Below are 13,130 nucleotides of genomic sequence, written 5' to 3'. Positions count from 1 at the left end.
GGCAGACAGTGAGACAGTGTCCTAAAGTGTGAAAACTCTTGTGGTCATTCTCAGTCCCCTGCCTGTCTTAATAATTCAACATAGTCTTTCTCTTTCTTTCACTGAGATTGAGAAAATTTGCTAAAACAATATTACAGACAATATTCCTTACATCCTTAATATACACTATACGTACCTACTAAAGTACTCTGAATACCTCATAGATAAGTGCCCTACCTTCTGTCCTGTGGTCTTTTTACTCCTAGAAAGCAGCTGTAGATGGGCTCTAGTGCATGGAAACTGTGAGAAGGATGATATTCTCAATATTTTTAAATGCTTCTCTAGATAGAAGATTGAGTCTCTGGAGTCATTTTATATAACTGAAGTAATCAGATTTGTTCTTCTGGACTTGATGATTATGCAACAAATTCATGCTTTAGTTCTCACCAGACATAGGTCATCAAAGAAGCCAGTGATTGTATAGTTGTTAAGATACTGGACTGGGACTTAGGGGCTGAACAGACCACCCCTAAGGGATGGCCTGCAGCCGCCCCTTTCATCAGGGTCTTGGCAACGACATGCCATGGCCCTGATCTGGCATTTCCACAGCACAAAAAGGAGCCACAAAAAGCGGCTCCTTTTTGAGTCGTGGAAAGGGCACCTTTGCCTCTGTGGTGGCATCTTCTGGTGCTCCTTTTGGCACTGCATCATCTGGACCCAGTGCAAAATGAGTGCCGTGATGCTGCCCACCATGATGGCAACATAAGGGCAGTGTTGGGGCATGTGTTGTGTGGATGCCATGCCCCCACTCTGCCCTGAGGCCGGGGTTTATTGCCAGTCTGTTCAGGCTGTTAGTTCCCAATGAGCTATGAAATTCACCAGGTGACCTTGGGCCAGTCATGTGCTTCTGCTGATCTATATTACATGGTTGTCGTGGGAGTATAGTGGGGAGGATAAGAGCCTTATATGTTACCTTAAGCTCACTGAAGGAATGGTGAGATATAATGGTAGTAAATAAATAAATAGTTCTACTTAATATTCTACATAGAAACCAGTAATTCAGTGGCTTCAGACTGATTCTCTCTGATTGCTGAAGTAGAACTGGTGGCCATCTAGAACTTTATGATTGAATGGTCCCAACCTTTAAAAGAGGTGAGCCTCTTTGACTGCACTGCCTCTGTGCTGACTAATAAAGGGAACTGGAAATATGATTCAGTGGACCTGCCCTCTTTGGCATCTTCAAGTAATTTTTGAAATATTCTCAAAGGATTTGAAGAACTCTAATGTCTCTGAAATGCTCCTGGGCAGTATTGGGCACTGCCATTTAAGAAGGCTATCATCAAACTGGAGCAAGTCTAACGACAAGATGGCTAAGATGGTGAAGAGCTTTGAGACCAAGTTCCATGAGAAAAGATTAAAGAAGTCTGGAGAAGACATGATTGAGAAGTGATATGACAGCCATCTTCAAATATTTGAAGAGCTATCATGTGGATGGATGATGCTGGGAATTTGCTATCACTTACTACAGAGGACAAGACTCAGATCAAAGAGAGAAATACCAAAAAAGGCTATTTGCAGTAAACATTAGGAAGACCTTCCTGATGGTACAAATTGTTTTATAGTGAGAAGTGTCAATCTTACTATGCAGGAGGTTTCCTTTGATGACTTTAAGGAGAAGGTTGATGGCTACATATCAATAGTGTAGCAGTAGCAGATCTCCTGCATCAACAGGGGTTTGACATCCCTTCCAGTTCTGTGATCCTGTGATTAGAGCTATGCATTTTGTGACTTACTGTCAATTTTCTGTATACTTGCGTGTCACAGTGTTGTTATTATTTTAGCCTTCATGGCATGAATGTCATGTATGGCATCTTGTTCATGTGCCCAGTTTCTAAGTATAGTAAGTAATTTCAAATGTGCATTGATTTAAATAAATTACCATATGAAGATACCCTGTTCATGCAAGCTCTGCTTCTCTGGATGAGCCAGCAACCTTCGTGGGTGTATTGTAGAGAGATCTGGCCAGATGCTGTTCAAGCAGTGAAGCAGTTAATGCTTTGCACAGAAAACAAAGTGGTGTCCTAGAAACACTGGCAAGGAAAGTGGACATGCAATTAAGACTCCCATTTTCCTCTTTATTTCTCCTAAGTGCCTGATAAGTTTTGCATCCAGGGATTTCTAGAACTGAATAAGTAATGAAATGCATCAAGCCCCAAGAGGTAGCCAAGTTGCAGTTACTAAGTCTGCTGTTACTCAACCTCTTGAAATTTCTGCTACATCTAGAAGAGGCTATTCATGTTTTTTGGGAAAAGGTGGGGTAGAAATAAAATTAATCATCATCATCATTTCTATATCAGCCCTGCCTCTATTTTGACTAACAAGGGGCCTGTGAATAAGTCACAGTCTGGTTCCTTGGTGACTTTTTCACAGGACAATGAGCTGGGAGCCTAGGCCAAATGATTCAAAAATATTGTGCAATTATGCTATGTATGTTTACTGAGAAGTTAGCTCTACTATATTCAATTTGACTTACTCTCCAGTAAGTTTGCACAGGACCCCAGTTTAACAGTGTACACACACTTACTCAGATGTTAGTCTGTTGTACTCCATGGGACCTGTTTCCTTATACCTGAGCTTACGATTTCCCACTCAATTCCTTTTTAGTCTAAAAATACAATGAAGGTAATATATAATATATACCATCAACTGAAAATAATATAAATCAGCAAAGACAGGATGCAGAAAGCAAAAACCCAAAAGAAGTATGTTCATCACCTATGAATAGACTACATCAATAAATAAAAAGGTTTTAGCAGCATGACTAAAGTTTGCAAAGTGGTTGCCCTATTTGTATCATATATTGTTAGTACATGATAAAGAGTAGAGGAAGGTAGGATTGCCCATTAAGGAGAGATGGTGTGATGGCAGGAAAGAAAGATTAGAAGATTCATTTGACTGAGTGAACATGACAGATAAGCAACAGCAGGCACATCCCTTTTCCTTGGCTTGATCCTGTTTTCTGTCTTCCACATTGTTTGCATCTTGTACATTAGCATTACTGAATATTTTTGGTTGACTGGCTTCCCAAAACAAGTCTTGCCTAAGTTTATATCCAGAATGGTTTTGCCTAAGATCTAGGCCAGGACTGTTATGGCTATTAGATGTTTCAGAAAACCATCACTTAAATTATTCTGTTAGAATTTAAACAAATTTACAGCATGACCTTGAATGTATTTATTCAGGGGCAAGGTGCACTAAGGACAGTGCAGATAGAATTCTACCATTAAACTTTAAATGTTACACACTTTATCTGAGAGCAAGTCCTACTGAATTCAACGGGAATGCCTTTTGAATAAAACTATATGATTAGATTTAGGGAAGTGCAAGAAATTAACAAAGGAGCAAAACAGACCACCTTTTTGGAGGGGCGTCCTGCTGCCCCTTTCCTTGCTGGATCAGGGCTGCAGCAACCACATGCCATGGCCCTGATCCAGTGCTTTGCTGGCACTAAAAAGAACTACATAATGCCATTCCTTTTATCACTGGCAAAAAGGTGTTTTCACCATGGCAGCAGCAACTTTTCATGATTTCTTTGGTGCAGTGCATCTAAACACTAAGTCAAAGAAACAGCATGATGCTGCCCACCATTTGGTCAGTTGGGTAGCATGACACTGGCATTGGGGTGGAGTTGGGGCATGTGGTCACCACAGCCCCCTGCTCCACCTCGATGCAGGTGTTTATCGCTGGTCTGTTTAGCTCCTAAGTCAAGGTATGTTTTAAGGGTTTATTCAGTTCTGTACTACCCCAGCTGCAGCTGAAATCTGTACATCTCCAGGCTTCCTATGAAAGAAAAAGTAATAATTCAACAACATGCACATGAATGAAAAGCAAAAATAAATTTTAAAAATGCTGCAGACATTTTAAAATGTTTGGTTTTTATTTGTGTGCACGTTGTTGAATTATTACTTTTTCTTTTACTTTACTGTATTAGTATAAGGATTCTTTGGGCCATTTCAAGTTTTGTGTGCTCTGCCCTTTGAATGTGCTTCACCAGCCATAGAATGTGAGGACTGATTCATGCAGTTTGAGGGATTGCCTTTTAGTTCTGGTACACTCAGGTGGGATGCAGAGCTGTTTAGAAAATGGTACTAGCCTCTGCTTAAGGCAAACTGCTGAGGTCAGAGTTAAAAGACTAAACAGATGTGCTAACGGCAAGATCACTAGACACATGTTGCAATGGCTGCAGGAAGAAGTAACTGTGAGATTCAAATATGTGTTTGACACCTCAATACCTGGCCAACAATCCCAATTACTCAAGTAGCATTTTCGAGAATAACTGGTTTATTTCATCAAGGGCTTTTAGTGAAATAAATCAGTTACTCAGTGCACAATTTCAGCTTACATTTAGATCTAGGACTGAATTCTTGAACTAGTTTAACCACTAGATCAACCACTAGTAAAACTAGTTGATTAGTCAAAGGAGGTCTTTTTTTTCTTAAGAGTGGGAGGGAAATTTTGAATGTTGGAGAGAAACAGAGTTGATGCTTTCTGCTGCCTTTTGTTGATCATACTACTGAAGATGTGTTATTGACGTTTATAGAATTTGGGGGCAAAATTGCATTTGTCAACCTCCCCAGATCCTGATCAAAACAGCACAATAACAAAGCAAACCTCTTCCAACTGCATTGCTTTTCCTGCTGCCATACCCTGCTGGCCCCAGGTTACCATTTATATTGCAGGATAAGAGTGGTAGCTTTTGTTGACTAAACTGCAATTTATCTCATGCTTGATTTATATTTGCTTTGTGTGTATTTACATGCACTTACGTACTGTATAGGCCTTCATGTTGCCTGCTGTCTTATGGCAACCCAATGAATTTCATAGGGTTTTCTTAGACAAAGAATATTCAAAGGTGGTTTTGCCATTTCCTTCCTCTGAAATATAGCCTACAGCACCTGATATTCATTGCTGGTTTTCCACTCAAGTATCAGCCAGGGCTGACCCTGCTTATCTTCCAGTATCAGGTGGGTATTCAGGGCAACTTTACATTTGAATGTAACCTCTATTGAGGTTTTGGTGATTGATGTTGTAGTGATACACCACCTTGAACACTTGGGACAGAATATATTAAAAAAACAAAATGGCAGAAGATATGGGTCTTCATTCCCAGCAGATTGGGTGAAGGCATAACTGAGTTTCTTATGAACAAAATAAATGACACAAATGTATGCAATGTATGTACAGTATTCCTTTCACACTATACACTTATAGCGCTAAGATTCTATTTGAACAGCTAAAGCATCATGGGGTTTGGGAGATTTGCAGTTTAGGAAGGAGTATCCAGAATTTCAGCCACAGAGCTCTACAAATCCCAGGATTCTATAGGATGCAGCCTATGGAATCACAGTGCTATAACTGTGTAGTATGAAAAGCCCCCAGGGCAGCTGAAACTTTTCATATTTTGCTGTGATGCTCTAGTGCCTTTTTAGATGGCTGGATGACTGAGGATTGGGCAGACTACAATATACTGAAGCAGCAGCAAGAAAACTGGAGAAAGCAGTAGGTGACAAGAATAGGGTGGGAGGGAGGAGGCAACTGTTTTGCTTTCATCATTAAAATAGCTTATTTCACACTTAAAACATTATATGTTTTGTACAGTACAAATGTATCTATTTCACTACATGTTGTCCACAGTTTTAACATTAAAAATTAAAACCATTTTAACATTGGAAAAACAATTCCATCCCATTAAATACAAGCTTTCATTGTTTTATATCTCAAGTGCCATAAAATTCTACATTCCAGAAAATTCAGTGCTCAGTGCTGGGAAGTAAAGAAAATGGGACGCTAGTGGCGGGCAGTGGGTTATCACCACATATGACAGATATTGCCTCCCAAATGCCCTGTGATAAGAAGTGCACTAAAAACACAGATAATGTTAACTGCTAAAAATGAACATTGAAACCAGGCCAGGAAAGCACCAAGGAGGATAATGGAAGCCTCTGTTTAAACGAATGGATTGATAGAGGCCAGAGGGAGAAGAAGTTAGGTAGGTTTTTAGGCATATTGTCCAAAAGAAGCTATCTGAATGTTTTAAAATATCAGAAATCCTTGTCACAGTGTGTGTATGTGTGCATTTGACTGTAAAGGGATGAATCTATGTAGGTTTGCTATGGTGTGTATGCCAGCATTGATGGATATGCAAACCTGTTCCCAGGCCAGGGATCAAATTATTCGCAAATGTTCTTTTTCAAGTAGTAAATGAGTAATTTTTGCAATTCCCCCCCGCTACTAGGAAATCCTCAAAAACTGTGTAGCTTTCAAGACTATGCACAGCTCAATTAATACATAAGTATGTTTGCACAGAAATACAATTTTCTGTGCAGAAAATGCTGCTGCCTGCATAAAACAACCACATACAAATTTTGTGTGGACACGTCCCTATGCTGGAATTTAAGCTATGCAGTTTAAACCTCCACTTCATGCTTAGAGTTTCTTGAAGGCCCACATGTATGGCTTTACTATTAATAAAATTCTGTATAAGAATTTTGTATATGGGTTAAAAGAGAACATAATGTGAGAGGACACAAACCCTAGGTAGGGTATAGACATGAGTTTTCTTCTCACATTAGTGTACCAGGAACTGAAAGGAATGTTGCATGCTTGTGAATGGGCTCTGGGACTTGCTGACCTAACAGATGTTGCTCTGTGAGGGAGAGTGGCAAATGTCCCTTCTCCACACCCTACCATTGCCCCAGAAGTTGTTGTTGTTGTTGTTGTCTGCCTTCAAGTTGCTTCTGACTTATGGGAACCCTAAGGCGAACTTATCATGGGGTTTTCTTGGGAAGTTTTTCAGAAAGGGTCATTGCCATCCTCTGAGGCTGAGAGAGTGTGACTTGTCCAAGGTCACCCAGTTGGTTTCCATGGCTGAGCTGGGATTCGAACCCTGGTCCCCAGAGTAACAATCAAATGCTCAGACCACTGCATCATGCTGGATCGGAAGACATAGTGCATATTTTGTACTGATACAGAAATTCTCTCTCTCTCTCTCTCTCTCTCTCCCCGACAGATAAAATACAGTAATAATTAATTAAATAACCTTCAATCTGCTGCTTTTTTGTAACACTCAAAATCTGCTACCTGGCAGTTGCCTTAGGCCTGTTACAGACAGGCCAAAATAAAGCTGCTTTGAGTCGCTTTGGAAGTATGGTATTTCAATGATGCATGAGTTCTAAGAGTCCAAAAGCCACACCAAAGCTGCACTCCAGTCCTTAGGACCGGAGTGCAGCTTTGGTGCGGCTTTTGGACTCTTAGGACGCATGCATCATTGAAATACCATACCTCCAAAGTGACTCAAAGCAGCTTTATTTTGGCCTGTCTGTAACAGGCCTTAGTCTGCTTAATGGGAGGACTTCTCTTTTAACCACTTTGATCCTACTCAGATATTCTGTAATACAGACAAAGTAAACCTGCGAAGAGAAGAGCATGGTAGCTCTCCCACTGAACCAGTGGTGAATTTTGTATGTGGAGAGCAGTAGTCTGAAGTCTAGAGCCTCTACATACAGCTGGGAGTCCTGGATGGTTTCTTGATTGCACAGAGGTTCTTCAGATCTAGAGGACATTGTCCACTCCAGATTGTTGCTCTTCACATCTGGAAAGCAATTACAGAAGGGGTAGCGGGCAGTATATTCCCTTCCCATGGATTTACTTTTACAACATTACAGAATGGCTAAATAAGGCTTATTCTCTTATGCACATTCCACGCCATGCTATGCTATACTATACTATTCTGGTCTAGTGTTTTTCACTTCTTCAAAAACTAATAGCTTAGCTTCTGAGTTTACTGCACTGGACTTTCTGAAATGGCTAATAATAATATTTATTATTTAGAAGTGCCTCAAGGACTCAGCATTATACTATAATTATGCTAAAAGAACAAACCCTGCCTGCAGGCATACAACATAAAGAAAATAGAAATAGCTCTATTAGCGTAGCTCCTATAAGAAACCACATTATATGATATGTGAATTTATTTGCAAGAGAATAGCACTATAGGCATATATTTTATAATTTTTAAGCATTATGAAACCATAGCTATATGTCCCTTGTAGTGATGCATTGTTTCATTATTTATTTGAAACTATATTGAGTAAGTTGACTTGTGATTTGTGGTTATTGATTATCAGTACTTATCAAACTCAAAGGGTTAAGGTTATGGGCCAATGCTGCATTAAAAGGCTGGGATTATGATAGGTATGAGAGAGCAGTCTATCCCTTAGGACCTAATATTACTTTCAAATGGTCTGCACTTCCTATGCCTTTCAACTTTCTGCTACAGTAAACAAGTTGCCTGGACTAGCTGCTACTGTACCATGCAGACTTTGGGAGCACCAAAATATTCTACCTCCATTTCCTGTTATTTGAAGCCCTCTGTTGATCACCAGTCAAGGAAAAGTTTAATTCAAAGATGGCAACAGAAACAGAGAAGAAGAGACTGAAGAGAAGAAGCACACACAAAAGAAAACCAAGTGTTTGTATGTGTATGAGGAACAGCCAAATAAATTAAAAGGAATGGGAATGGCCTCCAGAGAACTCCCCTCCAACTGGCTATCCGCTCAGCTGAGAGATATTCAACATCACCCTACTCTGTTAGTTACTGAATATTTTATACTCTGGCTACAAACGCTCCATTTGTATTCTGTTTCTCTCTTTCGTCATATCTATTATAAACGAGCAGTGTCTGGGAACTCTCTCAGGGAAGATTTGCCTGGATGGCTATGGATATTTTATAGTCAAATTGTAGAGAGTAAACTAGCTTTTCGAGTCATGTAGCAAAGAATTGGGAAGAAAAAAGGCAATAAACTGGTTATTAAAAATATAAATACATGTCAGATTGTAGGTAGCCTTTTCCCACAGCATAACTGGACCTTGTCATACTGTATTAGTGGTGGTGTGGTGATATGCATGCAAAATCTGCCAAAGGAAACTAAGGTTTGCCTGCTATGCTATGATAGCATCAGTAAAAGGAAACATGTTGGTTGGTAAAGGCCTTGCTTGTGCTACAGCTAAATCCCTGTTTGATTATATACTTGGATGGCACTAGTCAGGCCATCAGCTTGGTTGCGTGTGAATTTGACATAGAGGAGATGGAAGGATCTACTGATGCTGCTGCTGAATTAGGATGAATCCCAGTTTCATAAATATTTGGGGGCAAAAATAAATTTTGTGAGCATCGTACTTTGTTCTGACTTCCCCAGGTATTTATTACTGCAGCAGAAACATTTGTCTTGGTGATTCAAGGAAGACACATTTAGACAGCATCCATACTGCAGAAATAATCCAGGTAACATCACTTTAACTGCCCTGGTTCAATGCTATGGAATTCTGGGGATGGTAGTTCTGTGAGATATTTAGCCTTCCCTTTAAGAGAGATCTGGTGCCACAACAAACTACAATTCCCAAGATTCCACAGCATTGAGCCCGGGCAGTTAATTTGGTATCAAGCTGAATTATTTCCACAATGTGGATGCAGCCTTCCCTTTTATTAAAGATGATGGGTTGCTAATGGTCAAGATGATTAGATAATATTTCTTCATTTATTTGTTGTTGTTGTTAACTGTGGTTGAGTCATGCTATGAATGAAATTACCCTATCAACTGCTCTGTTCAGGTCTTGTAGACTCATAGCCTTCTTGACTGAGTCTATTCCTCTGGAAAGCAGACTTCCTCTTTGCTTGCTTCCCTCCACCTTTCCAAGCATTAATGTATTTTCTAGTGAGTCGTATCTTCTTATGATCTAGACAAAGTATGACAGTCTCATCTTGGTTTCTATGGAGAGTTCAGGCCTACCATGGGGCAGGGTGTTATCAGTACGCTGATGACACCCAAATATATTTCTCCACGTCTCGGTCATCAGCAACAACGACAGATGGCCTCAATCAGTGACTTGAGGCAGTAATGGACTGGATGAGGGAAAACAAGCTCAAACTCAATCCAGACAAAACGGAGGTACTTACAGTAGGGACCCCTAAACCAGGTATTGAGTTGCAACCTCCAGTCCTAGAGGGGTTCATGCTCTCCTCAAAGGACTGTGTTTGCAGTCTGGGGGTACTTCCTGACCCGTTGCTTCACATGAGAAATCAGGTGAATGCGATGGTCAGGAGTGCCTGTTATCAGCTTCAGCTGATACACCAGATGCACCCTTTCCTGGAACCAGGGGACCTTGAAACTACACACACTGGTAACCTCAAGACTTGATTTTTGTAATGTGCTCAACATGGGGCTACCCTTGTGTGAAAACTGCAATTGGTACAGAATGTGGCGGCCAGGTTGATCACTGGATCATCTAGGAGCAATCATATAACACCAATATTAAAGTCACTCCACTGGCTACCTATTAGTGGTTATCACCTTTAAAGCCCTACATGGCTTGGGCCCAACTTATTTAAAGGATCACCTACTTCCATACAATCCACCCCATGCTCTCAGGTCCTCTGGGAGGAACTTACTACAGCCTATAAAGACCAGATTGACTGCGACCTCCCAGAGGGCTTTTTCTGCAACCGCTCCCAGCTGTAGAATGGCCTGTCAGATGAGATCCATCAAATCACCAATCTAGATAACTACAAGAAAGTTGTTGAGACAGATTTCTTCTGGCAAACCTTCCCCAGAATAAATTACTCGGCTATGTAGCGACCCCCACATATATCTGATGACTCTGCCTACCGTTATTATTTTAATTGTTCATGTAATTTTAACCTTAAACTGTTTATATATTTTGTATATATGGTGTATTCTTTTAATATTGTAAGCCGCTTTGATTGTTTTTAGAAAAAGTGGGGTAGAAATAAAAGTTTTATTATTTATTAATTATTATTTGCTCTAGAGCCCTTTGTTTGACTTTTTAGCAGTCCGTGCTATCCGTATAACTCTTCTTTAGCACATTTAAAATAAGTTGATTTTCTTCCTATCAGCTTTCTTCACGGTCTAGATTTCACAACCATACTAAGATCAGAATCATGCCCTATGAGGAGAGACCTAGGGAGCTGGATAGGTTTAGCCTGGAGAAGAGATGGTTAAGAGGTGATATGATAGCCCTGTTTAAGTATGTGAAGGGGTGTCATATTGAGGATGAAGCAAGCATGTTTTCTGCTGCTCCAGAGAATAGGACACAGAACAATGGATGCAAGCTACAGGAAAAGAGATGATTGGATAATCTTGACTTCAGTATCTTGTCCAATTTTTACACTCCAGGATCTTGTCCAATCCATTGACTGCTGCCCTTACAAGTCCTAGTCTTTTTTGATTGTTTGGTTGTAGTCTCCATTCTGATTAATGATTGAGCCAAGGTATGGAAAATCTTGATCAATTTCAGTATCTTCATCATCTACGTTAAAGTTATGCAATTCATCTGTGATCATTATTTTTGTCTTCGTAATGTTCAAATGTAAACCTGCTTTTGTACTTTCTTCCTTGACTTTCTTCAGTAATCATTTTTGGTCTCTGCTATTTTCTGTTAGGAGGATAGTGTCATCTGTATACCTTACATTGCTGATGTTACTTCCACCAATTTTCATGCCTCCTTTCTCCGAGCCTAATTCTGCTTTATATATATTTTCAGCATAGAAGTTAAACAGATAGGTGATAAGATTCAGCCTTGTCGGACTCCCTTGCTAATTGGAAACCACTCCATTTCTCCATAGTCTATCATAACTATAGCCTCTTGTTCTTAGTACAGGATACACATCAGGACAAACAAATGTTGTGACATACCCATTTCTTTAGGAGCAATCCATAGCTTTTCATCATTTATGCAATTAAAGACTTTGCTATACTGCTATAATTTATAAAGCGCAAGACAATTTTCTTTTGAAATTCTTTGGTGCGCTCTATAATTCACATAATAATAATAACAACAACAATATGGTTTATTTATATTTCCTGCCTCTCCCTGCGGATCAAGGTGGGATTACAACACAATTAAAAATACAAGATCACAATAAAAATTATAACACCCCTAAATCACCATCTGGAATCTGCCCGAGAGATAGGAACGGAACCACTGGAGCGCGATGCCCCCAATTCCCAATTCCCTCAAGCATTCCAGAAGGATACCATTGTTGACGGTATCGAAGACCACTGAGAGTTCCAAGAGCACCAACAGGGTCACACTTCCCCTGTCGATGCCCCGACAGAGATCACTGACTAAGGCAACTATGGCAGTCTCAACTCTATATCCTGTCCTGAAACTGGTTTGAAACGGATCATATGATTGCAATGTGATTCCTAGTGCTTCTTCCTTTCCTAAATCCAGTTTGACCATTTGGTGATTCTTGCTCCATACATGGTAAAAGAATTTGGAGCATTACTTTGCTCATATGGAAAATTAATTTGATGGTCATGTAGTTCCTAGTGCCCCATTTCTTGGGAATTGGAAAGTATATTGGATGTTTCCAATCTGTGGGCCACTGTTTTATTTTTCATATTTGTTGACACATTGTAGTTAGGACTCAAGTGGATTCTGTCTACAGATTTAGATGGACTACATGCCCCTTTGGGGAATCTGAAGCAAGATTAACATTTTTTTCTAATTGATATTCCCTTGGGCTTCCCAGTTTCAAAGTGTCCTTTGAATCACAGCAAGTAGCAGGATAGGTCACTGGACTATATCTGATTTTAGTGTCAAAACCATGGAAATGGGTAGGATGGTTCTATATTGTCTTCTAGAAAAATTAAAATAGTTTTTAACTAGAAAACCTAGTGGTTCTGTAGACTTCTAAAAAGACAGAGATAATTTGTAATGAGAAAACAAATTCAAGAGCAAGATCTTTGATGAAGTGTTAGCCAGGTGCCCAAAAGAAAAGAGATAAGAAGAGCAGATCTTAAGAAGTAGTTTCCCTCACATTTACGGCACAGAACGATATTTACTGGGTCATGATAATGGCATATACTATGATATGATAATTTTATAACAAGAGTTAGCATGGGTTATGTTTATCTCACGATAATTGAAGCCATTACTTGAGCAGGTGAAAGTGTTATCACAAATCATTTTGACTTATCACTTCAGGCATTTGTTGAACAAAGGCAAGCTGAAAGATGATTAAGGCAAGCAATTGCAGGTTTGTACAGTCTCAGTTTACAGAGCATCCT

The 13,130-nt window shown here is 39.8% G+C and overlaps 1 protein-coding gene across 2 annotated transcripts in view; it reads right to left on the bottom strand.

Annotated features, from left to right (window-relative positions):
- Nucleotides 1-13,130, bottom strand: part of MDGA1 (MAM domain containing glycosylphosphatidylinositol anchor 1) — a 410,329-nt gene that overhangs the window by 40,062 nt on the left and 357,137 nt on the right. The gene's annotated exons all lie outside the window — the stretch shown is intronic.

Source organism: Sceloporus undulatus, chromosome 1 (genome assembly GCF_019175285.1).
Source record: "Sceloporus undulatus isolate JIND9_A2432 ecotype Alabama chromosome 1, SceUnd_v1.1, whole genome shotgun sequence".
In the NCBI taxonomy this organism is placed as follows: Eukaryota; Metazoa; Chordata; class Lepidosauria; order Squamata; family Phrynosomatidae; genus Sceloporus; species Sceloporus undulatus.
Note: the sequence above shows the minus strand (reverse complement) of the source record. Positions and strands in the feature narration are given on the sequence as shown.